This window comes from Oryx dammah, unplaced genomic scaffold (genome assembly GCF_014754425.2).
Source record: "Oryx dammah isolate SB20612 unplaced genomic scaffold, SCBI_Odam_1.1 HiC_scaffold_27, whole genome shotgun sequence".
In the NCBI taxonomy this organism is placed as follows: Eukaryota; Metazoa; Chordata; class Mammalia; order Artiodactyla; family Bovidae; genus Oryx; species Oryx dammah.
The window spans coordinates 127,989,258-128,016,531 of NW_024070211.1; the positions used below are offsets into that span (position 1 = coordinate 127,989,258).

A 27,274-nucleotide genomic window follows, 5' to 3' on the forward strand; every position below is an offset into this window, starting at 1 on the left:
GGAAACAGAGATCAAATTGCTAACATCTGTTGGATCATAGAAAAAACAAGAGAGTTCCAGTAAAACATCTACTTCTGCTTTATTGCCTATGCCAAAGCCTTTGAATGTATGGATCACAATAAACTGGAAAATTCTTCAGGAGATGGAATGCCAGACCTCCTGATCTGCCTCCTGAGAAATCAGTATGCAGGTCAGGAGGCAACAGTTAGAACTGGACATAAAACAAAAGACTTATCCCAAATAAGGAAAGGAGTACATCATTGTTATATATTGCCACCCTGTTTTTTTAATTTCTATGCAGAGTACATCATGTGAAATGCCAGCCTGGTTGAAGCACAAGGTGGAATCAAGATTGCTGGGAGAAATATAAGTAACGTCAGATATGCAGATGACACCACCCTTATGGCAGAAAGTGAAGAACTAAAAACCTTTTGATGAAAGTGAAAGAGGAGAGTGAAAAAAATGGTTTAAAACTCAACATTCTGAAAACTAAGGTCATGGCATCTGGTTCCATCAGTTCAGTTCAATTCAGTTCAGTCGCTCAGTCATGCTTGACTCTTTGCAACCCCATGATCCAGCACGCCAGGCCTCCCTGTCCATCACCAACTCCTGGAGTTCATTCATGTCCATTGAGTTGGTGATGCCATCCAGCCATCTCATCCTTTGTCGTCCCCTTCTCCTCCTGCCCCCAATCACTCCCAGCATCAGAGTCTTTTCCAATGAGTCAACTCTTCGCATGAGGTGGCCAAAGTACTGGAGTTTCAGCTTTAGCACCATTCCTTCCAAAGAACACCCAGGACTGATCTCCTTCAGAATGGACTGGTTGGATCTCCTTGCAGTCCAAGGGACTCTCAAGAGTCTTCTCCAACACCACAGTTCAAAAGCATCAATTCTTCAGCACTCAGCTTTCTTCACAGCCCAACTCTCACATCCATTCATGACCACTGGAAAAACCATAGCCTTGACTAGGCGGAACTTTGTTGGCAAAGTAATGTCTCTGCTTTTGAATATGCTTTCTAGGTTGGTCATAACTTTCCTTCCAAGGAGTAAGCGTCTTTTAATTTCATGGCTACAGTCACCATCATCACTTCATGGCAAATAAATGGGGAAATAGTGGAAACAGTGGTGGACTCTATCTTTTTGAGCTCCCAAATCCCCGCAGGTGGTGACTGTGGCCATGAAATTAAGACACTTGCTCCTTGGAAGAAAAGCCGTGACCAACCTAGACAGCATATTAAAAAGCAGAGACATTACTTTGCTGACAAAGGTCCGTCTAGTCAAAGCTATGGTTTTTCCAGTAGACATGTATGGATGTGAGAGTTGGACTGTAAAGAAAGGTGAGCGCTAAAGAATTGATGCTTTTGAACTGTGGTACTGAGAAGACTCTTTAGAGTCCCTTTACTGCAAGGAAATCAAGCCAGTCAATCCTAAAGGCAATCAGTCCTGTATATTCATTAGGAGGACTGATGCTGAAGCTGAAACTCCAGTTCTTTGGCCACCTAATGTGAAGAACTGACACTTTGGAAAAGATTCTGTTGCTGGGAAAGATTGAAGGTGGGAGGAGAAGGGGACATCAGAGGATGAGATGGTTGGATGTCATCACTGACTCCATGGGCATGAGTTTGAGTCAGCTCTGGGAATTTATGATGGGCAGGGAAGCCTGGCATTCTGCAATCCTTGGGGTCGCAAAGAGTCAGACACGACTGAGTGACTGAACTGAACTGAACTTTATAATAGAGGAGTCAGATCTCTTCATAAATTCTAGAGGTCGTAGCTCATTCTAGAGGTTGGTGTTCATGAAAAGTAGGAAAAAAGAAAAAAATCGAGCATTTATATTAAAAATTTACATGAATGTGTTGTAATCCGTTAATATGCAACTTGTGTTTTCATTAGCATCTTGTGACCCTGTCATGCCAATTTGGACTCCCATGGCTAATCATACTTAAGGAGCAGAGTGTAACTGATATATTGTACTCCATTTCTATCATTTAACATGAGAATTCCTTTACCTACTTTATGTATTCATTTCTTCATTCAGCAATTGTTCATGTCATGTTTACTAAATCCTAAACTCTATGAAGATAAATTAAGACTTTGGGAAAATAAAAAGGCAGCTAGCTCGGACCAGTTGTCCTGGCACCCTATCTAGTTATCACTCTGCTTACTTTCAAAAGTGTCCCAATTTGAGGTGGTAAAGTATATGTTTACCCATGGAATACATCGAAATTTGTATTTTCGGTAAAATTTCAGTTTGAAGGCATATCCCCTATCTTCAGCATTACTGTTGAAGAACTGAAGTGGAAAATGCTAAGTGTATAAATGACCATGGCTGAGGTTTTTCCGGTAGTCATGTATGGATATGAGAAATGAACCATTAACAAAGCTGAGAGCTGAAGAACTGATGCTTTTGAATTTTGGCGCTGGAGAAGACTCTTGAGAGTCCCTTGGAGTGCAGGGGATTCAAACCAGTCAATCCTAAAGGAAATCAATCCTGAACATTCATTGGAAGGACTGATGCTGAAGCTGAAGCTCCAATATTTTGGCCACCTCATGCGAAGAGCTGACTCAATGGAAAAGACCCTGATGCTGGGAAAGATTGAAGGAAGGCAGAGAAGGGGGGCAGCAGAGGATGAGATGGTTAGATAGCATCACTGACTCCATGGACATGAATCTGAGCAAATTCCAGGAGATAGTGAAGAACAGGGAAGCATGGCATGCTATAATCCTGGGGTCACAAGGAGTTGGACACAACTTAGTGACTGAGCAAGAAGAAGTATATGAATGACACAATTCTATAGTAAGTAAAGATTGAACTCCAAGAAAACAATTCAAACTAGAAGTGAAGAGTTTTGGTAATTAAAAAGACAGGATAATACTGATTTTACACTTATGACATGGTATATTTCTACTTTTTTAAAAAACAGTTAAATAAAACAATTTTTCCCTCTTTTCAGTTGATTGCTAAGGTTTTCGCAGAAACGTGAGATGAGTTACTTTTGTATGCAAAGGCTTATGGTAAACTATTAACCTGGCAGAATCCATGAACTGATAAATAAGTAAGATACAGCTTTCTGTTAACATTCTTTGTTTACAGGATAGAAAATCCTTTACTAGACCTTTTACATGAATTGTTTTAGGAAAAGACTTGGTAGAAATAGGAAAAAACTATGATTAGTAGTAGGAAATACTGAATAAAAAAATGAAAGGTAACATTCATCAAGCACTTACTGTATTCCAGGCACAATTTTAAATGCTTGTACTAACTCATTTATCCACACAAGCCATGATGGTATTATTTTAATCCCAGAAATGAAGAAAATTAGACAGAATACTTAATTCGAAGGCCCACTCAGTTGGCAACTTAAACCAGATTTTTTGGACCGACCCATAGGCTACGTTTTTAAATATTGCCTGACACTTCTCATGTGTTCTTAGGTGCCCATTTACACTTAATAATCATGATTTGTTATTGTTGTTGTTTAGTCTCTATGTCATGTCCAACTCTTTTGCAACTCCACGGACTGTAGCCTACCAGGCTCTTCTGTCCATGGGATTTCCCAGGCAAGAATACTGGGGTGGGTTGACATTTTTTTTCTTCAGGGGAATCTTCCTGACCCAAGGATCAAATCCATATCTCCTGCATTTGCAGGAAGATTCTTTACTACTGAACCACCAGGAAAGCACCAATAATCATGATACTGTCATACATTTTTAGAATATTTTGTGGTTAACTACGCCCTTGTCTGCAGAGTCTGTTATTTTTTTCTTTCTCTCATGCTCCCCCAGTCTCACTCACTCATGCAGACACATGCACACACACATACACATTACGTGTGTATGGAAAGATCTTGTGAAGCAGAACACATTAAGATACTTCATTTTATGTATGGATGTGTTTGTGTGGTTTGTCCTAAGGTTTTTAGTTAAGCAGTGGAACAAATGTTGGCTCAAGCTTAGTTCTTTGTAGTCTACGAGCTTGTCATTCTACAATATAGGGATCACAGGAGTAACGTGCTAAAATCTTTGTCACATTGGACCCTCAGAAGAATCCTCCTTGGCAACCTAAAAACAAAAACCACCTTTTATTCTTGGATATTTTCCCATTCTATAGTAACTCTGTAAACTTTTATGCTGATACAATGAACCCATCAAAATTAGGCTGATACCTCACTCTCATTTTCCATCTGTGAAATAGCAGTCATGTTAGGACTTACCTGTATGCTTGTAGTCAGAAGTAGAATAACACACTTGTAGAGCACACAAAACAGTGTCTGTCACTCTGTTATTTCATGTTATGAATAAGGACTGAATTTTAAAAAATGTGGGCAGGTTGTGAGAAATCATCCTCCTTACTGGAAATAACTTCCAATGCACAGGTGCTTCTGATGTCCAGAAAACAACATATTGTTTCTGTGCTAATTATAGAGAGATTGTCAATGACAAACATGTATTTGAGAAAGACCTCTATGCAGTGAGTAGTTTGAAAAAGCACAAAATGTATTTTAAGAAGTTCATTTCCTCAATGAGTTCATACTCTCCCATCTCTTAAAAATAAATTATTTTTATCAGGACATGAAGAGGACTAGGGGCTAGCAATGGAGGCCTGATGTTTATTGGAGTATAGAGTTTCATTTTTGCAAGATGAAAAGTGTTCTAGAGATGGATTCACAGCACTATGAATGCTCTTACTACTAAACTGTGCACTTGACAATGATTGCGATGGTAAATTATATGTTATGTATATTTTATTGAAATAAAAAACTTAAAAACACATATTTTACTCTTCCTTATTTCATTCCAGCACAAAATCGTAGAAGTTAAAAAACATACACAGGAATAAATATCAGACGAATCAGAAAGTTATCAAATAACAAATTATGTCTGCAATAAAGGAGCCTTGACAGGTAGTCCTTCCCATACCTCCCACCCCAAAAGACTGAATAGAAAACTGATGTAAAAGGCTGATGAGCAGAAGTAAGATAGGCAAGTACTTCATCAAAGAAAAAAAAAAAAAAAAAGAGTACAAACAGAACATAGGTTAAAAATTCACTAGTGAAATATCCATTCTGTAAACCTGAGAAGTTGGATTAAAAGATCTTTCATTTATATGGGCAAAAAATATTGTTTCTTTTCATCCCCTTTTCTTTCTTTTCATTTCCCTTTACTCCCTCCCTCCATTTCTTTCTTGTCAAAATATCCAGTCAAACTTGATTTTCCAATGATGCTTTATACTTTGTTTTGTTTGGTTCTATCAAGCTAGTTAGCTAAGACTAGTTTTGCTTGTTGTGCCACAAAAAAAGGAAGAGCAACTCTTAGACTATGGGCACATGTGTTTGTAAAGCATTGGCAGGCTATTTTCACAGCAGGGCAAGTAAGCAAATTAAGATGTTCTCTATGGAATTCTTGTCTGTGACTCTTATATTTTGGTGCAGTAGTGCTATCATTGTACTTGAAATTTTATTTCCATGTATTTACTTATCTATGTCAAATTAGAAACTAAGTGAAATATTTTTGAAGTCTTTTAACCCATTTTACTAATGTGTGTGTGTGTTTATTTAAACTATTTACAAATTCATATCAGCTTGGGCACTGAAGAAACAATAAATGCTAAATGGCAATTCTTAACATATTGGGGTCATAGACCCTTTTGAGAGTGTATTCAGAATACCTATGAACACATCTAAAATTGCATGCAGTTTCAGGTCATCTAGGAAGTATTTGGAACACATTCATATAGCCTGTGAACTACCTGTGGACACCATAAAACCTCCTAGATTAAGAGAAAAGAGAAAATAGAAGGAAGACCTTGTCAGAGATTCAGATGAATAACCAAGAAAAAGCAATTAATTGCTTTAAGTGATGGAGTTTTAAAAAATTTGCCTTTAGAATACATTTTAATACTGTGTGGTTTTAGCACATAGTTATACAACATTTAGAAAAGTAAAATTACATATATATATAAAAGGTGAATCATGGTCTCTTTTGTTTTGTACATTTGTTACATTAAATTATATTCATGTATATAAACATGAAAGTCTTTATTGTCTTGGGCTCCAAAATCACTGCAGATGGTGACTGCAGCCATGAAATTAAAAGATGCTTGCTCCTTGAAAGAAAAGCTATGACCAACCTAGACAGCATATTAAAAAGCAGAGACATTACTTTGCTGACAAAGGTCCATCTAGTCAAAGCTATGGTTTTTCCAATAGACATGTATGGATGTGAGAATTGGACTCTAAAGAAAGCTGAGCACTGAAGAATTGATGCTTTTGAGCTGTGGTGTTGGAGAAGACTCTTGAGAGTTTCTTGGACTGCAAGGAGACCCAACCAGTCCATCCTAAAGATCAGGCCTGGGTGTTTGTTGGTAGGACTGATTTTGAAGCTGAAACTCCAATACTTTGGCCATCTGATGTGAAGAGCTGACTCATTTCAAAAGACCCTGACAGTGGGAAAGATTGAGGGCAGGAGGAGAAGGGGACAATAGAGGATGGCATGGTTGGATGGCATCACCAACTCTATGGACATGAGTTTGAGTAAGCTCTGGGAATTGGTGATGGACAGGGAAGCCTGGCATTCTGCAGTCCATGGGATCGCAAAGAGTTGGACACGATGAAGTATAAACATGATATAAACATGTATCCTTGACACCCTGTATGATTTGAATAAATTTTTCACTTTCTGATCTTGTTTAGGTCATGGGAAGTATAGTTCTGAATATGGAGAAAACCTTTTTCATTTCATCAAAATTCAGAACCTTCTTTATAGCCTTATATCTTGATAAAATTTATTCATCAGGATCTTTCTATTGGTAAACAGGTGATGAAGTCTACCCAATAAGACCAGCCAAGAAGATTAACTAATGTGATAAGTCTTAGATGAAAAATATACATTTGATCACTGTGTGTACTAGGATCTACTGGAGGAAGCAGCTGGATGGTAGATCACACTTCTGGGTTATGTTTTAGATAGGCTAAGGCTAAGTGAACTGATGTCGCTCAGTCGTGTCCGACTCTTTGCTACCCAATGGACTGTAGCCTACCAGGCTCCTCCCTCCATGGGATTCTCCAGGCAAGAATACTGGAGTGGGTTGCCATTTCAAAGACAAACCAACTTGGCACCAAGAAGTATTGCATTTTGTATATTTTTAACTTTTGTGAGATGTGGCTCAGGAGAAATATTTCTTGATAATATCATGTAAATTGAGGTGTAAAAGGAAAGAAAAGCAAATAGAAGTATTTGAGGGAAAAAAGAAATTGAAAGAATGATTCTATATTAATAATGTATGTTAAATAGATCTTGGAGAACATATTGAATAGCTTCTTGCTACCATAGTTCTAAAAGGTTTGCTTCCTACAAAAGGAAGATGACAGATAAAATCAGGAGTTGAACATGGAGTTGAAACCTAACCACTAAATTTGCCTGACTGCTTAATAATTTTCTACCAAATACTAAATTTAAGGTTAATAAATATTTGTTAATATTTTGGGGGTGATTGGAAAATGGATAGAAATGGTATGTTTATTTTTAAGAATAATCATAGAATCTTAAAAACACAGGTGTAGGAGAAAAGCGATAAAATCACAGACCGAAGGGATGTATACATATATGCTTATTTCTGTGATATTTTGTTATTTCCTTGAAATTATGATCGAAATAAAAATAATTTTTAAAAGACTGCAGATGGTGACTGCAGCCAAGAAATTAAAAGACGCTTGGTCTTTGGAAGAAAAGCTATGACGAACCTATACAGCATATTAAAAAGCAGAGAGCTATCACTTTGTTGAAAAAGCTTCATTGTCATGGTCTTTGGAGACCGCGACCTGGGGACTGGAGTGGATGAGAGGAGGGACACAGGGGACCCAAGTCTCGAGTGAAACAAGGGTGCCTTATTTGCAGAAATGCATGTTTATATATCTTCATACAAAGCAACTTTAGGCAGTAAAAAAAAAAAAAAAAACTGAGCAAAAACAAAGCCAAGCAAATAACAATCTTCAAAGGGCCAGAAAGCATTCCATATCCTGAGTAAGAGGGGCATAACTGAATAGATTACATTTAAGTAAGGTCACTCAAGGGAGTCACTCAAGGGAGTCCCTGAAAGGAATCCGAACAGGGGCGCCTTCTCATGATCTGTCCTGAGAACTGCATGCAGCTCTGCTTGCTCCTGTTTTCCAGGAACCGATAACGAATAGAGAATCCTTGAGAAATGGCACACAAAAGAAAAGAGTAACATATTAGATCCCTTAAAGCTGAACATCCCCTGACAATTCCCCCTTTTTTATTTTTTCACAATTGGGATCACTGTAGATAGTTTTGTGAAGAAGGCTCTGACCAATTGAGTTTGTTTAGTTTGAACAATTTTAGTTGAAAGACATTGGTATACTAAAAATGTAATCACCAGGACAATTATCAGCTTTATAGTTCCAGATCCAATGTTATGTGTAATGCTTTGAAACCATCCTCGAGGATCCAGCCCAGATAATTGATCAGATAGCTGTTCAGCTAAGGTTTCCAAATAGTTGGAAGAGGGTAGACTCTTAAAGAAGGTTTCAAAATTTTCCTTTTGCAATAATTGTACATTTAAGGAAGGATTATTATGTATATCTTACAGATGAAATTTGATTTATTCCCAGTTGTAAGCGCTTCTGGTTGAATCGAACCGGAGTGATACAAAACTGAGTAGAATTCCAATCACAATTTAATAATATTTGTTTTTGTAAATCTATTAATTGATCTCCAACCCGTTGGATGGCTGTTTTTAATTTCTGAATTTTATCCTGAACTTCTTCATCTATCTGAACCTGAGTGGCCCACATAGTATGAGAATCTTTAGTCCAATTTTGAATAAAGTTTTGTGTTTGAATTGAAGTTTGTAAAGCAAGTGCCTGCGATAGCAGCAGTGGTGCAAATGGCTATTAACCCCAAAATGCCAAGAATTAACCATCCAATGAATCACTTAGATTGTCAGAGTAATTTAGTGAGTAACTGGGGAGCAAGTTTTGCCATGGGACCCTCTTCCCAGGGTGGTTGATCTACTGGTATCTATAGACCACATCGAGATTGAAGGATCAAAAGGGATTCTTTTTTTAGAGAAATAGAGGAATTAAGACAAGTATACAATATGCAATCTATACAGGTCACAGAACGTAAAATCTATTAAATTGTAAGTTTCTTATGGCTATAACAAAAAGAAGGGGAACACAAGCTTGTATAAAATAAATGATTATAACAGAAGGAATAATTACTATGACTACGACTGGTCTCTGTGAAATATCTAGTCCAAGTTCCAAGTTTTTCAGTATTTGCAGCAAGTTTTCAGATGTCCCATTGTTCAGGCCCAATTCATTTACTGAGGACGATTTGAGGGTGAGAAGGTGCCATTTCACCATCAAGCCAGCCAAGGAGTCCTTTGTCATGGAAGTGTTTCATTGAACTGTTGGAAATCTTCTATGCTACTTGAGTTACATAATCACATATAGTACTATTAATATCATCTGAGCAGTTAGATAGCCATATAACAATATCAACAATGGTGTCATTGGCCATAAACATTAATTTCCCTGATTTAGCTTGACATCTATCCCAATAAACAGGAGTATATTTAAAGTCCTTATAAGTAAACCGCTTACATTCCAACTTTTGTCCTTTTCCTAGAGTTTTGGTAGTATTGACATGGTTTTCATAAAAGGACAGGGCAGTAAAAAGTCCAAGCAATGTGTGGAAGTTCTTTTTTGGAGGCAGGATGAAAGCCCATGTTTGTTGACTAACTTTAATACATAATTTTGCTGGGCCCATGCATAAAGGAAGAATTTCATAGCCTAGAGAAATGTTAATTAGTCTTCCTTCTTCCTCAGGATGAGAGGGCCCCTCCAAGCTCCAAGGAGGAGGCATATGTGTTGAGTCATTAGTGGATACGACCGGTTGTGTATCTGTCCATTCTGCAACCTGCAATAAAGGGGGGTTAGGTATATAAGCCCAATAAGTGTGATTAATCAAGTCAGCCTGAGTGGGGGAAGCAAAAGCAAGCAAAGCAAGCATAGTGACAAAAATATTTTCAGGATTCCAAGGCATTCCCTGTTGAGAAACCAGATTTTCAGCTTGATTAGTAAGGGTTTTTATCTGTCCCCAAGTAGGGAGATCATAAGGTCTATGACGTCGAGTGCGGCATTTCTTGGAAATTTTTAAAGCCGCCATGGTTTGTACTGGAAACTCCTCCTCCTGGGGATTTCGCCATTTCTTCTCTATCTTGAATGTCGGTGGCTCCCCTGGTGCAGATCTTCCGAAGAGGGAGCCAACTGATTTCGTTGCATCCATCTGGAGAAATACAAGCATACCCTTTTCCCTGTAATATTAATTTTCCAGATTTTCATTGTTTAGTCAACCCATCTTGATACCAGATGGGCAGAGGAAGGGAGGTGTCCTTCAACGCCTCGAAATGTTTTTCTGCTTTTGTCAAAATATCTCCTTGTGGTAAGTTTAAAAATTTTAGAGCAAATAAAGCTGTATTAACAATAGTTATAGGCTTAAAGAATATATTGCATTGGAATCTAGTAAAGTCTGCTCTGGATAAGGAAGATAAAAGTGTTCCTGTATATTCCCCCTTTTTAAATTATTTTATTTGTAGTTTCAGTGTGTGATGTGCTTGTTTAACTATGTCTTATGTTTGTGGATTATAAGGAATGTTTTTAATCTGTTTAATAGAGAATGAATGTAAAAATTGTTTGATTTGCCTAGAAATATAGGTAGGGCCATTGTCTGTTTTTATAGAATTAGGTGTTCCCATTCCTGCAAAGCAAGCTAACAGGTGGGTTATGACATGCCATGTAGCTTCACCTTGGAGAGGTGTGGCCCCATATAAAAGAAGAATTTGTAAGAAGGAAGAGGAATAAAGTTCAGGGCAATGAGTTACATTCCTTTGCCATAGTTCATTGGGGGGGGGGGTTGTAATCTTTGAAGATTAATATCTTGTGTAATGGGTTGAAGATGTAGGGGCCTACAAGTAGAGCAATTATTAATGATTTTCTAAGCATGTCAGTATGGAATTTTTAAAATTGGATGTAATGAGCCAGCATTATTGTTTAATACAGCATGTTGTTCTTTAAGAGTAGCAAAAGAGACAAGTTTATCAGCTTGTTCATTGCCATGGGCCATAGGGCCAGGAAGACAAGAATGTACTTGAATATGGGTAATATAAATGGGGCAAGTGCAGTTTCTAATAATAGATTGTAGTTCAAGAAAAAGTTGTTGGAAAATAGATTGATTAGAATTTATGGTAGAAGTTTCTATATTTCTTAATACATAAACTGAATATAAGGAGTCAGAAACTATATTAATAGGATAAGAATGTAAGTGAATAACCTGAATGAGAGCATATAATTCATTTTGTTGAGCAGAGTGAAATTTAGTATAAAAGACTTCATATTCTTTGAGAGACTAGAATGAGAGTTTGGCGTTTTTAGTCCCATCTATATAGAAAATATCAGTTTGAGGTATAAGTCATAATGTGACAATGCAAGAGATAATAAATTCAGTATTTTTGAAGAAATTCTAGAGTTTGTTAGAAGTATAGTAAAATGAAATTTCTCTAAAATATTCTAGAAAGTCTATTTAAAAATTGGTAGAAGTTTGTAATGTGTTTTTGAATTGAGATTTATTAATAGGTATTACAATTTTATGAGGATTGGAGACAATTAGAATCTTAGCTATATTTCTTTCATTGATAATGATTAGAGCGATCAAGTCAAGATAGGGTGTAAGTGATCTTGTCTCTCTAAAATGGGTATAGATCCACTTTATTGGGTAGTTTTGCTGGGTAAGAAGTCCCGTGGGAGGATGGAGAGAGGGGAGTATGAATAACTCCAGAGGTAAATCAAGTCTGATACGAGTAAGAAACTGTTTTTGTAATTTATTTTGCAACAAACAGAGTTTTTCTCGTGTCTCTTGTGAAAGTGAACAAGGGCTATTTAAATTGGGATCTCCTTTTAAAGTATTAAATAAGTTAGTTGATAATTTGCTATGTCTAATGAGGGTCTAATCTAATTTATATTACCTAAAAGTTTTTGAAAATCATTTAAGGTTGATAATTTATCAAGAAGAATTTGTGTTAGTTGGGGAGTAATATGTTGTCTATTAACAATAAATCTCAAGTAATGGTAAGGTGTTGAGGTTTGCATCTTTTCAGGGGCAATGATTAGTCTAGAAGCTCTTAAGCATTGTTGAGCTATGTCAAACATTTGTTGAATTTCTAAAACAGATGGAGCCGAAAACAATATATCATCCATGTAATGAATAACAAGAAAGTCAGGATATTGTTTTCTCACAGGTTCAAGGGCTTTGACTATATAATATTGACATACGGTGGGAGAATTCATCATTTTTTGAGGCAACACAGTCCATTGATACCGTTTATGAGGCCTGGCATGATTAGGATAAGGAAGAGAAAGCAAATCTCTCTTGGTTTAGAGGGTGTAAAGGTATAGTAAAAAAGCAAACTTGTAAATCTATAATAATATGTCAGTTTTGAGAAATAGTGGTAGGTAATGGAATTTCTGGTTGTAATGTACCCATAGGTTTCATAGATGTATTAACTTTTTGAAGATCTGTTAAAAGATGCCATTTGCTAGATTTTATTATTATTTATATTACATAAATGGGAGAATTTCAAGGGGAATAAGATTCCTCAATATGTTTTAATTTCAATTGTGTATCTATAAGTTCTTTAGTAGCCTCTAATTTCTCTTTTGTAAGGGGCCACTGCTTTGTCCAAATAGGCTCATCATTTTTCCAAGTTATTTTAATAATTTTATTGTTTGTTTAATAAGCAGTGGCCCCTAGGAAAAATGTAGAATATATATTTGAGTTTGCCATTGCATAAGTAAATCTCTTCCTATTAAATTAAAGGGTGCATTTATCACATAAGGTCATAATGTTGCAGGCTGGCCTTCTGGTCTCTCACATGGATATATTTGAACACTTTGATAAACCTCTTGTACTTTGGTTTGAGAAACTCCTGCAATTTGGCAAGAAATTCTCTGTATAGGCCAAGATTTGGGCCATAAATATTTGGAAATAATAGTAATATCAGATCCAGTCTCAAGAAGACCAGAAAATCTTTGTCATTAATTTTGATATTTATATTTGGTCATGCATATTTAGATACTATTGATGTCCATAAAGATTGTTTTTTATTAGTATTATCAAATCTATCTATCTGTATATCATTAGAGGAGTTAATAGAAATGTAAGATAAAAGAAGTAATTGGACAATCCTTTTTTAAATGGATCTTATCCCTACAAACAAAATATCTTTTTTTTTGTTTTTAAAGGTAGCAGCCATTGCTTCAGCTAACATTTGCATTTTCTGAGTTTTTGATCTAAAGTTGTGACAAGACTTTAAATAATCAATAACATTTTTGGTCTCATGTATTGGAGCGATGGCTCTCTGACATTTTTGATTCACGTTTTCATATGTAAGCAGTTTCTTAATTGTACTTTGGCTTCCTCTTCGATAACATTATGGGAGATAGTAACTCCCAGTAGCTAAAAAAATCAGCATAGGTTTCATTAGGGCCTTGTAATATCTTTGGGTAGCTATCTTTAGCTTTTCTTTGAGAAGTAATTTGATCCCATGCTTCCAGGGCAATTTCTTTCAATTGCTCATGTAATAAAGGAGGGCATTGTATCTAAGCTTTCATTGAATTAAATTGTCCCATATCGGTTAACATTTTAAAAGTAATGTCGTTTTGGGGAGTGTCAGTTTGAGAATTAGAATTGGCATGATCCCGGGCCACATCATGAAACCATATTATCTATTGAAGATATTCTCTTGGTTTAAGAAGAGCTTTTATCAAAATTTTCCAGTCATAAGGAATAAAATTTTTAATAGAAGATGTCATAGCATTTAGAAGTTCTTTAGTGAAAGGTGAATGAGGGCCGTACATAATTATAGCCTTTTTTATTTATTGTATGTGAGAAAAATCAATGTCTCCATATTGAGGTATTAGTTGTCTTTGAGCATTAACATTTTTTAACATAGGAAAGGCAAAAAGATCATTGGCCTCAGAGACTTGAGACTGCAAAGACAGTAAATCAGAAAGCCTTTGTCATGAAGGAGAATGGCTGGATCGTCTGTATTCATAAATGTGAGTGTGTGTTAGGGGCTTATCATTGTTATAAAAAAAATATTGATGGCTTTAGTGTCAAAGAGAGCATCAGAAAAATCATTATCAGATTTATCTTGTCCTCGAATTGAGGGGACTTTCGGTTTTGTGCCTGTTACAAGAGGAGGAGGAGTGCTTGGGATAGTCGGAGCAGGGATTGTGGGAAAGTTTTGAAACATTTTATGTTGCTCTAATTGGGCTTTTTGTAAAGTTTTATCATTTAATTTATGTTCATATAATAGGTGTTCAGCTTGTTGACGAATATCAGGGGGGCTAGAATTGCCTAGAAATGGCAAGATCATGGCTTTAATGGGGGCCTACAAGAGCCAGAAATCTATTGGAATATTTTTTACCCATCTTTTGGCTCATTTAATATTATTATTATTATTTTTAACCTGGTTCCAAATTTTTAAATTGAAACTGTCTTCATCAGGGAAACAGGGATTATATTCAACTACTGTTTGGAGACAAGCCCTTATCCGTTGATGAGAAACCAAAAGTCCTTGAACCTTAAATAAATGATGAAGTAAAGTAGAAAAGTGATGGAGGCTTTCCAGCCATTTGTCCCATAACCCCGCACTTACCGACCTCTGTAGGTCCTAATAGTCACTCCATTTGCTTGCCAAGGGCTTCCACCAGGTCCCTGTTCGGGCACCACTTGTCACGGTCTTTGTAGACTGGGACCTGGGGACTGGAGTCAATGAGAAGAGGGACGCAGGGAACCCAAGTCTCGAGTGAAACAAGGGTGCTTTATTTGCAGAAACGCATGTTTATGTATCTTCATACAAGGCAGCTTTAGGCAGTTGAAAAAAAAAAAAAACTGAGCAAAAACAAAGCCAACGAAATAACAATCTTCAAGGGGCCAGCAAGCATTCCATATCCTGAGTAAGACCTATAACTGAATAGATTACATTTAAGTAAGGTCACTGAAGGGAGTCACTCAAGGGAGTCCCTGAAAGAATAAGCAGGTGCCGCTTCTCATGGTCTCAGTCCTCAGAAATGCATGCAGCTCTGCTTGTTCCTCTTTTCCAGGAACTGATAAGGAATAGAGAATCCTTGAGAAATGGCACAGAAAAGAAAAGAGTAACATATTAGATCCCTTAAAGCTGAACACCCCCGACACTTCATATTGTCAAAGTATTGGTTTTTCCAGTAGTCATGTGCAGATGTGACAGACAAACCATAAGAAAGGCTGAGTGCTTTTGAACTGTGGTATTGAAGAAAACTCTTGAGAGTCCCTTGGACTACAAGGAGATCAAACCAGTCTATCCTAAAGGAGATCAGTCCTGAATACTCATTGGAAGTACTGATGCTGAAGGTGAAGCTCCAATACTTTGGCTACCTGATAGTAAAGAGCCATCTAATTGAAAAAGACCTTGATTCTGGGAAAGATTGAGGGCAGGAGGATAAGGGGTGGTAGAGGATGAGACGGTTGAATGACAAAAGTTTGAGCAAACTCCAGGAGATTGTGGAGGACAGAGGAACCTGGTATGCTGCAGTTAATGAGGTTGCAAAGAGTTGGACATGACTTAGTGACTGAACAACAATAACATTAGAATAGAATTTGCACATTATAAAATTTAAGACTACTTACTTCTTGCACAGTGTTTTACATGAAGAAAAAGACCATAAGATGGTTTCTAATATCAATTGTGTTTGAGACCATTCTTTACAACATTTATTGTTTGATTAAAAGCATGAACATTGGAGATATATATATATATATACATATTCTGACAGAATGTGATCCACTGCTGAAGGGAATGGCAAGCCACTTCAGTATTCTTGCCTTGAGAACCCCATGAACAGTATGAAAAGGCAAAATGATAGGATACCAAAAGAGGAATTTCCCAGGTCATTAGGTGCCCAATATGCTACTGGAGATCAGTGGAGAAATAACTCCAGAAAGAATGAAGGGATGAAGCCAAAGCAAAAACAATACCCAGTTGTGGATGTGACTGGTGATAGAAGCAAGGTCCGATGCTGTAAAGAGCAATATTGCATAGGAACCTGGAATGTCAGGTCCATGAATCAAGGCAAATTGGAAATGGACAAACAAGAGATGGCAAGGGTGAACGTCAACATTCTAGGAATCAGCGAACTAAAGTAGACTGGAATGGGTGAATTTAACTCAGATGACCGTTATATCTACTACTGCGGGCAGGAATCCCTCAGAAGAAATGGAGTAGCCATCATGGTCAACAAAAGAGTCCGAAATGCAGTACTTGGATGCAATCTCAAAAACGACAGAATGATCTCTGTTCATCTCCAAGGCAAACCATTCAATATCACAGTTATCCAAGTCTATGCCCCAACCAGTAATGCTGAAGAAACTGAACTTGAATGGTTTTATGAAGACCTACAAGATCTTTTAGAACTAACACCCAAAAAAGATGTCCTTTTCATTATAGGGAACTGGAATGCAAAAGTAGGAAGTCAAGAAACACCTGGAGTAACAGGCAAATTTGGCCTTGGAATGCGGAATGAAGCAGGGCAAAGACTAATAGAGTTTCGCCAAGAAAATGCACTGGTCATAGCAAAAACCCTCTTCCAACAACACAAGAGAAGACTCTATACATGGACATCACCAGATGGTCGACACTGAAATCAGATTGATTATATTCTCTGCAGCCAAAGATGGAGAGGCTCTATACAGTCAACAGAAGCAAGACTGGGAGCTGACTGTGGCTCAGATCATGAACTCCTTGTGGCCAAATTCAGACTCAAATTGAAGAAACTAGGGAAAACCGCTAGACCATTCAGGTATGACCTAAATCAAATCCCTTATGATTATATAGTGGAAGTGAGAAATAGATTTAAGGGTCTAGATCTGATAGATAGAGTGCCTGATGAACTATGGAATGAGGTTCGTGAGACTGTACAGGAGACAGGGATCAAGACCATCCCCATGGAAAAGAAATGCAAAAAAGCAAAATGGCTGTCTGGGGAGGCCTTACAAATAGCTATGAAAAGAAGAGAGGCAAAAAGCAAAGGAGAAAAGCAAAGATATAAGCATCTGAATGCAGAGTTCCAAAGAATACCAAGAAGAGATAAGAAAGCCTTCTTCAGTGATCAATGCAAAGAAATAGGGGAAAACAACAGAATGGGAAAGACTAGAGATCTCTTCAAGAAAATTAGAGATACCAAGGGAACATTTCATGCAAAGATGGGCCCGATAAAGGACAGAAATGTTATGGACCTAACAGAAGCAGAAGATATTAAGAAGAGGTGGCAAGAATACACGGAAGAACTGTACAAAAAAGATCTTCACAACCCAGATAATCATGATGATGTGATCACTAATCTAGAGCCAGTCATCTTGGAAAGTGAAGTCAAGTGGGCCTTAGAAAGCATTACTATGAACAAAGCTAGTGGAGGTGATGGAATTCCAGTTGAGCTGTTTCAAATCCTGAAAGATGATGCTGTGAAAGTGCTGCACTCAGCAGTGGCCACAGGACTGGAAAAGGTCAGTTTCCATTCCAATCCCAAAGAAAGGCAATGCCAAAGAATGCTCAAACTACCGCACAATTGCACTCATCTCACATGCTAGTAAAGTAATGCTCAAAATTCTCCAAGCCAGACTTCAGCAATACGTGAACCATGAACTCCCTGATGTTCAACCTGGTTTTAGCAAAGGCAGAGGAACCAGAGATCAAATTGCCAACATCTGCTGGATCATCGAAAAAGCAAGAGAGTTCCAGAAAAACATATATTTCTGCTTTATTGACTATGCCAAAGCCTTACTGTGTGGATCACAATAAACTGTGGAAAATTCTGAAAGAGATGGGAATACCAGACCACCTAACCTGCCTCTTGAGAAATCTGTATGCAGGCCAGGGAGCAACAGTTAGAAATGGACATGGAACAACAGACTGGTTCCAAATAGGAAAATGAGTCTATCAAGGCTGTATATTGTCACCCTGCTTATTTAACTTCTATGCAGAGTACATCATGAGAAACGCTGGACTGGAAGAAACACAAGCTGGAATCAAGATTGCCGGGAGAAATATCAATAACCTCAGATATGCAGATGACACCACCCTTATGGCAGAAAGTGAAGAGGAACTAAAAAGCCTCTTGATGAAAGTGAAAGAGGAGAATGAAAAAGTTGGCTTGAAGCTCCACGTTCAGAAAACGAAGATCATGGCATCTGGTCCCATCACTTCATGGGAAATAGATGGGGAAACAATAGAAACAGTGTCAGACTTTTTTCTTGGGGGGGGGGGCTCCAAAATCACTGCTAGATGGTGACTGCAGCCATGAAATTACAAGACGCTTACTCTTTGGAAGAAAACTTATGTCCAACCTAGATAGTATATTCAAAAGCAGAGACATTACTTTGCCAACTAAGGTCCGTCTAGTCAAGGCTATGGTTTTTCCTGTGGTCATGTATGGATGTCAGAGTTGGACTGTGAAGAAGGCTGAGTGCCGAAGAATTGATGCGTTTCAACTGTGGTGTTGGAGAAGACTCTGGAGAGTCCCTTGGACTGCAAGGATATCCAACCAGTCCATTCTGAAGGAGATCAACCCTGGGATTTCTTTGGAAGGAATGATGCTAAAGCTGAAACTCCAGTACTTTGGCCACCTCATGCGAAGAGCTGACTAATTGGAAAAGACTCTGATGCTGGGAGGAATTGGGGGCAAGAGGAGAAGGGGACGACAGAGGATGCGATGGCTGGATGGCATCACAGACTCTATGGACGTGAGTCTGAGTGAACTCCGGGAGTTGGTGATGACCGGGAGGCCTGGCTAGCTGCAATTCATGGGGTTGCAAAGAGTCAGTCACGACTGAGCAACTGAACTGAACTGATATACATATTTAGTCTGTTAGGTTTTATTTCTTTTTTTAAATATGAGGTACAATTGTCATAGAACAGCCTATTAATTTCAATTGTGTAACATAACTTTTTGACATCTGGATGCATAGTGAAATGATCACAACAGTAATTCTAGTTAATACCCATTACCATACACAGTTACAGGTTATTTTTTCTTGAGATGAGAATTTTTATGATCTACTCTGTTTGCAACTCTGAAGTATGCAATACAGTTTTATTAACTACAGTTGTCATGCTATACATCTCTGTGACTTATTTATTTTGTAACTAACTGTATAACTTTTGATCCCCTTCATTCTTTCATTTTGCCTACTGCCCACTTTCTGATTTAGGAAACCAGCAGTCTGTTCTCTGTATCTACAACTTTGTTTTTGCCTCTTTAAGATTCTGTATATAAGTGAAATCATATAGTATTTGTTTTTCTCAGCTCAAGTTATTTCACTTAGCATAGTGCCCTCATGGTCTCACTATGTTGTCTCAATTGGCCAGATTTCATTCTGTTTTATGGATGAATTATGTCTCACATTTTCCTTATCCATTTTTCTGTTGATGGACACTTGGGTCGTTTCCATATTTGGCTTATGTAAATAATGCTGCAATGAATACTACAGTGCAGGTATCTTTTTAAGTTACTGTTTTTGTTTTCTTCAAATAAATACTCAGAAGTGGAATTGCTGAATCATATAGAGTTCTTTTAATTTTTTGAGGACCTTGAATACATTTTTCCACAGTGGCTGCACCAATTTATATTCCCATATCCTTGCCACCATTTGTTATCTCTCTCTCTCTCTCTTTTTTTTTTTTTTTTGCTAATAGCCATTCTAACAAGTGTGAGATGATATCTCATTGTGATTTTGATTTGCATTCCCCTGATGATTAATGATGCTTGAGCATCTTTTAGACATCCATTTGTAATCAGAAAACATTGAGTGATTAGTACATTTAAAAAAATAAGCAGTCTAGTATCTCAGTTATATAGTGGATGCATGTGTGCTAAATCTCTTCAGTCATATCTAACTCTTTGTGACTCTATGAACCATAGCTGACCAGGCTCCTCTGTCCATGGAATTCTCCAGGCAAGAATACTGGAGTGCATTGCCATGCCCTTCTCCAGGGGCTCCTCCTGATCCAGGGATGGAACCCGTATCTCTTATGTCTTCTCATTGGTAGGCAGGTTCTTTAACACTAGCACCACCTGGCAAGCCCTATATAGTGGATAATGGATTCAGTTATATTCTTTTGGCTTTTAGGACGTTTTATTATGAGATGAGATAAAAAATTCCTTTTGATTTCTTTATTTTTTATTTTTTTTGGGGGGAAAATACTCATGTATTTATTAAATAAAATTTGTGCCTATAAGCATATGTATTACCAGCAGGCAGGTTTTTATATTGACAATAAAATAATGGCAATTAATTATATTAATAATCTATGTGTTAGTCACTCAATCATGTCCAACTCTTTGCAACTCCATGAACTGTGGCCTGCCAGGCTCTCCCGTCCATGGACCTCTCCAGGCAAGAATACTGGAGTGGGTAGACACTCCCTTCTCCAGGGCATCTTCCCAACCCGGGAATGGAACCTGGGTCTCCTGCACTGCAGGCAGATTCTTTACCAGCTGAACCACCACAGAAGCCCAATCGTCATCATCATCATCACCATCAGTTCAGGTCAGTCACTCAGTCGTGTTCCACTCTTTGCGACCCCATGAATAGCAGCACGCCAGGCCTCCCTGTCCATCACCAACTCCCGGAGTTCACTCAGACTCGCGTCCATCGAGTCCGTGATGCCATCCAGCCATCTCATCCTCTGTCGTCCCCTTCTCTTCCTGCCCCCAGTCCCTCCCAGCATCAGAGTCTTTTCCAATGAGTCAACTCTTTGCATGAGGTGGCCAAAGGACTGGAGCTTCAGCTTTAGCATCATTCCTTCCAAAGAAATCCCAGGGCTGATCTCCTTCAGAATGGACTGGTTGGATCTCCTTTCAGTGCAAGGGACTCTCCAGAGTCTTCTCCAACATCACAGTTCAAAAGCATCAATTCTTCAGTGCTCAGCCTTCTTCACAGTCCAACTCTCACATCCATACATGACCAGTTATAAATTCAGGGTTTGTAAAGCTGAGGTTGGTTAAATGACCTTCAAGTTTAGAAGATTCATGTGTATTTAAGGCTGGAGTGGTCTTAGTGCCGAGTATAGCTCTTTTCTCATCTTTTTCAAGTGCTTTTCTCTTCCCACCATTTTGGAAATATTCTCTGCACACACTACAACACCATTCAATACGACCTTCGCCCTCACAAGTTTTGCCCAATGATTATCTGCCCAATTTTTCATTGCAACAGCATATTCACAAAGAGTTTCCTCATCCTCACAATGTTCTCTCCAGATCTTATCAAAATCTCCCACTTCCTGGTACTTCTTGCGGAGCCACCGGTGGACGCTCTTTACCACCCCGGAGAGCTTATCCTGCTCCAGCTTCCTCTCCTGCTCCCTAGGCGGCAGAGTGCTCCCGGGTCCGCCCCGTGCTCGCGAATGTCAACATAGTTATCAGATAGTTACAAAGATATGTTGGAAGGCTTATCAAAGATAATTTTTATAGATAAATCTAATATTTTAAATTAGACTTGGATGCCAAAGAAATATATAAAAGTTTCAAGTATGTATTTCAAGGTACCTACAAACTGATATGCTGCCACCATGTTCTCACTTCTGATACATATTTTAGCATTGATTTACTCTTTCAACAGGTTTGTTTTGAATTATGATTACATGCCAGGCATTGTACCAAATGTTGGAAATATAACAGTGAGTGAAAGAGATGTAGTTAGTCACTGATAATTAATTAGGCTTCAGAGTGATACAAGCTATGGAGGAGAAATAAATGGTACTATGATTATGTTTAACAGCCCCTGAAATGAGAATGTAAACAGTGACATAAGCTCTTACCTACTAACTCAAATTATCTATCGATCTAAACCAATTTTTTAGAATGCTTTTCTCCTCTAGCAGGTTAAAAAATATATTTGTTATTATGCTTGCCTCATGATTCTACAACCTGGAAAATCAAAATGTTTAATAAGTTTTTGATTATATTGTTTTGAATAAAAGTGTTGGTGAATAAAAATGGCTTATTAGTTATGGATATGAGCTATATGAATTTAAAAATGATGCCCACTTAGTATTTAATTTAATTTTCCTGAAGAGAGATGATAGGCCTAGAATAATTGATTGTTATTTTTCCTTGTAATGTTTTTTTCACGTGACATAAATGGTACTATTGGATTTGTATTTGCAAATGATGCAACCAACAATGAATTTCCAAAATATACTAACAGTTCAGTACAACTCACTGTCAATAAAACAATCCAATTAAAATAAAATGGGCAGAGGATCTAAATAGACATTTCTCCAAAGAGGACACACAAATGGCCAACAGACACATGAAAAAATGCTTAACATCTATACTTATTAGAGAAAATAAGTAGTTTTTTTTCTCTACTGGTTAGAGAAAAATGCAAATCTAAACTACAATGAGATATCACATTACTCCAGTCAGAATGACCATCATCAAAGAGGCTATAGACAATAAATGTTGGAGAGTGTGTGGAGAAAAAGGAACTCCCTTACACTGTTGGTGAGAATGTATCAGTAAATTGGTGCAGCCACTATCGACAACAGTATAGGGATTGCTTAAAAAACTAAAAATAGAGTTACCATATGATCCTGCAATCCCACTCCTGGGCATACATCTGGAGAAAAGTATAATTTGAAAAGACACATGCACCAGTGTTTATCGCAGCACTATTTACAATAGCCAAGACATGGAAGTAACCCAGATGTTCATCGACAGATGAATGGATAAAGAAGTGGTAAGATCACAAGGTGATTTTCCCAGGGCAAGTCTCATCCATTGAACTGAAGGTGTACTGATTCCTATGATTTCCCCAAATGTGGGAAACTTGACTGCATAGCTTCTATCAGCTGGGGACAGCATTTGCACTCCCCCTTGGGAAAAAAAAAACAAAAACCAAACTTGGTATGTATGTATATGATTCTTCAGTCAGACACTACATCGTGTCTGACTCTTTGTGACCCCGTGAACTGCTGCACACCAAGCTTCCCTGTCCTTCACTATCTCCCAAGTTTCTCAGACTTATGTCCATTGAGTTGGTGATGCCATCCAACCATCTCATCATCGTTCACCCCCTTCTTCTCCTACCCTCAATCTTTCCCAGCATCAGAGTCTTTTCCAATGAGTTGACTCTTCACATCAGGTGGCAAAAGTATTAGAGCTTCAGCTTCAGCATCAGTCCTTCCAATGAATATTCAGGGTTGATTTCCTTTAGGACTGACTTTGTGTGCTAAGTTGCTTCAGTTGTGTCTGACTCTTTGTGACCTTATAGACTGTAGCCTACCAGGTTCCACTGTCTATGGGGATTCTCCAGGCAAGAATACTAGAGTAGGTTGCTATGCCCTCTTCCAGGGGATCTTCTCAACTCAGGGCTCAAACCCAAGTCTCTTATGTCTCCTGTACTGGCAGGTGGGTTCTTTACCACTAGCACTACCTGGGTTGACTAGCTTGATGTACATATGCAATAGAATATTACAGCCATAGAAAACAATGAAAAATGCCATTTGCAGCAACTTGGATGGACCTAGAGATTATCATACTAAGTGAAGTAAGACAAACAAAGACAGATATCGGATATGTGGAATCTAAAAAAGAAAGAGGAGGACAGGGGAGATTGGTGTGCTGCAGTCAATGGAGTCACAAAGCGTCAGACATAGCAACTGAACAACAATCACAACTAAAAAGATACAAATGAACTTATTTACAAAACAGCAAGAGACTCGCAGGCCTAGAAAACACAGTTATGGTTGCCAAAGGGGAAAGTGGGGAGGGTACATTAGATGTTTGAAATTTACATATACACACTGTTATATGTAAAATAGATAACCAACAAGGACCTACTCTATAGCATAGGAAACTATAAGAGAACAGAATATTAAAAAGTGTGTGTAACTAAATCACTTTGCTGTACACCTGAAATTAGCACAACATGGTAAAGCAAATGTGCTTTAATAAAAAGAAAAAAAGTGAACTCAAATTGAGATGTCACTTATATACATTAGTAAGCATTAGGAACTGTTCAAGGTTATATATCAGAGTCATTATCACAAAGGAAAGACTAGCTAAGTAAATAGAGCAGGAAAAACGTTCTGGGCTAGCTAAATGTGGCTGTCAGTGTTTATTTGTGATTGTTCCATGTTTTATGGCTATGGTTGCTTTAAAAAAGTCTTGATTATCAAGATTTGTTGACATTTTGTAATGCCATGTGAACTCTTCGATGTTGGAGAATTTTGTTTCCCCCGTGGAAATAAGCTCCACTGCCTCTTGATCTCCAATTCTCTTTGACATCCTGTAGTTAGTGCCCCACTGGTTTACTTTGATGATTTTACCTAGTTCGTTCTCAGATTCTCTAGTTATAAGCAGTGTCACTCATGATTAAAAATATTTCTGACCAAAACAGGCTTCACGTCTACTCTGAACTGCTAATAATTTTTAAAAAGAGAGATCTTCAAATCGCAGCCCCAGAAGTCTATATGTATTCAGCATAGCTTTTAAAGAATCCTGATTGAGCACTATAAACAGCTCTGCATTTCCTTTTAACGCTTTCACACAATGAAAATTTCCTCTACTAGAAACGTCCCGAGGTTTTCATCACCTTTTCTGGCACCAAATCTTGGATGTGTCAAGTTGCGCAAAGCCCTTTGGCAGTAAGAACTGCTTCCGCCTGTGAAACCTTTACTCTAATTCAACAGGCAGATTGCTTTAATTATTGATGTTGACTGAGTCGGTGGTGAGCCATTTGGGTTTTGGTTGGGTCAGGCTGTACACTGTTTGATCCCTGTACCCTTGACAGTGCTCTTGTCTGGTGAGATGCTGGAGGAAGAGATGAAGTGGAAACTGGCTGCTGTTTTTGGAAGGATTGGAGGTTATGACCTGCTTACTTTGTTGCAGGGCAATAAGATACAAATTGCCTTCTGGAAATTTTATTGTGGAAGTTGATATTTAATTTTATTATCAAGTTATAAAAACTGAAAAATAAGTAGTTCAAATAACAGTCTTGGTTTTAACATATTCAGAATTACCACACAAATGAAGGCTATTATTATTCAGTGAAGTCTTAGACAGAGCTCCTCTTTTATGGTGACATAAACTTGAAAACTTAATTATTTTCCCCAACAAATTAGCAATTTGAAGCTCTTTGCCTTTCTCAACTGTTGTTGTATTGTGTAATATTTAGCAGATGATATAGATGTCTTGGCCATTAGATATTAAATGCTAAATATTGTATGCAGCATTCAAAATATGGTCTGTCCTGTAAATATGTTTTTTAAAATTTTTAAATGATGTTATCTATTTAGCTGGCTGCATTGGATCTTAGTTGTGGCACACAGCATCTTAGTTGCAGTGCATGGACCTTCTCTCCATCTGTAGTGGTTCAAAGGGTCAGTAGTTGTGGTACACAGGTTTAGATGGCCGTGGCATGTGGGATTTTTTTTCCCCTGATCAGGGATCAAACCCATGTCCACTGCATTGGAAGGCAGATTTTTAACCAAAGCATGGTCAGGGAGATATCCCTGTAAATGTATCTGATAGGAAGTAGGTTTTTTGTTTATTTCAATTACTCCTTCATTTATTCACTATTATGTCCCAGATACCTTTCTCTGTAGTCATTTTCAAGAAACACACGTGTAAGCCTTATTTCATACTATTTAAGTTAGAAATGCATAGAGCCCAGACATTTGTACATCTGAAAACCTTTTAGGGTTTCTGATTTACAAGTAGATTTGAAAAGCATGTGTTTAAGGAGTAGAGAGAAAAGCTAAGAGGTCTCTTTCTCATTTTAGTGAAGAAAGCAGACAATAAACAAATAAAAATTTAGGCTACTGAGAAGCACTAGAAAGGAAAATAAGCCAGGGTAAGAGAGGAGGGGGTGGAGTATTTTAGAGCAGCGGCACAACTAGAAACATATCTTGGATGTGGTGACCTTTGAATAGAAGGTTGGATGATGGGAAGGTGCTTAAGCTACGTGAAGGTCTAGGGAAAAGGTAATGCAAAGACCCTAAGACAGGAAAGACCCTGGCTTGTTTGAAAGAGAGAAAGAAGACTACTGTGGATGGGACAGCTTATGTATGGCCTGTACGCCTGCAGTGGGAGCAGAAGCCACCAATGACTAGACCTTATGTGCATTTTGGAAAGATTATTATGACTTTATCATTAATATCATTACAGAAAAAATATGGAGAATATTTTTGGACATTCTGCGTTTGATGTTTGTTATGATTTGTCAGATGTTCATGCCTGAAGCAAATCTCAATTGTTCTTTTTTGTAGATTAACTGCATGGGAAAAAAAAAAATATTGGGGCAAACTGACACATGCAGGAAGCTTTTGGTAATCTGGCTTAGAAAATAACTAGGTGTTCACCATGTCTTTGATGTATATGCTAATAATTATCCCATTTTAATGGGGAGGAGGTATGTTTCAAGAAAATATACATGTCATTTATATTCAATAATTTTTCTCTTAATTCAAAGGGACTTTGAATGAAACCTAGTTTCCTTCATGATTACCTATCTTTTCTAATTTAATTCTCTTTCCTTCTTAATGGCAAAATGTCCTCTATGAATGCTGATATATATTGTTAGCTCAATTTTTAAAAATAAAAATTATTTAATGGCTTCTTTGTGAATTTGATTTTATATGCTTATGACTACTTGCATGTCAGATCCTTCTGCATTCTAATCAAGAGTTTAGTTGTAATAAATGGCATATTTTCTGTAAATAAAATTATTAATCATGAAACCAACTCTATCTTCTCATTTTTCTGAGATTACTAAAAATAAAACCACTATGAATAAAACTCTGAAGATACTCTAAGGAAAAGTGTTTTCTTGGTGAAATAAAATAAGGAATCATATTACGATATATTTTGGAACCTCAAAATATATAAGAGTATTATTTTCTCCCATTCCGAAGGCTGTCTTTTCACCTTGCTTGGGGAAGGAGGTGGGAGGGGGGTTCAGGATTGGGAACTCATGTACACCCATGGCAGATTCATGTCAATGTATGCCAAAACCAATACAGTATTGTAAAGTAAAATAAAGTAAAATTTAAAAAAATAAAAACTTGAAAAGGATGAGGACTGATATAGTAAACCTTTTATGATAAACCTAAAATATATATATATATATATAAGTATTCTAAAAATATGAGAAA

General features: G+C 37.5%; 1 protein-coding gene and 1 pseudogene across 4 annotated transcripts in view; both read left to right on the forward strand.

Annotated features, from left to right (window-relative positions):
• Positions 1-27,274, forward strand: part of GULP1 (GULP PTB domain containing engulfment adaptor 1) — a 334,314-nt gene that overhangs the window by 83,444 nt on the left and 223,596 nt on the right. The gene's annotated exons all lie outside the window — the stretch shown is intronic.
• Positions 22,847-22,997, forward strand: LOC120855280 (annotated as a pseudogene).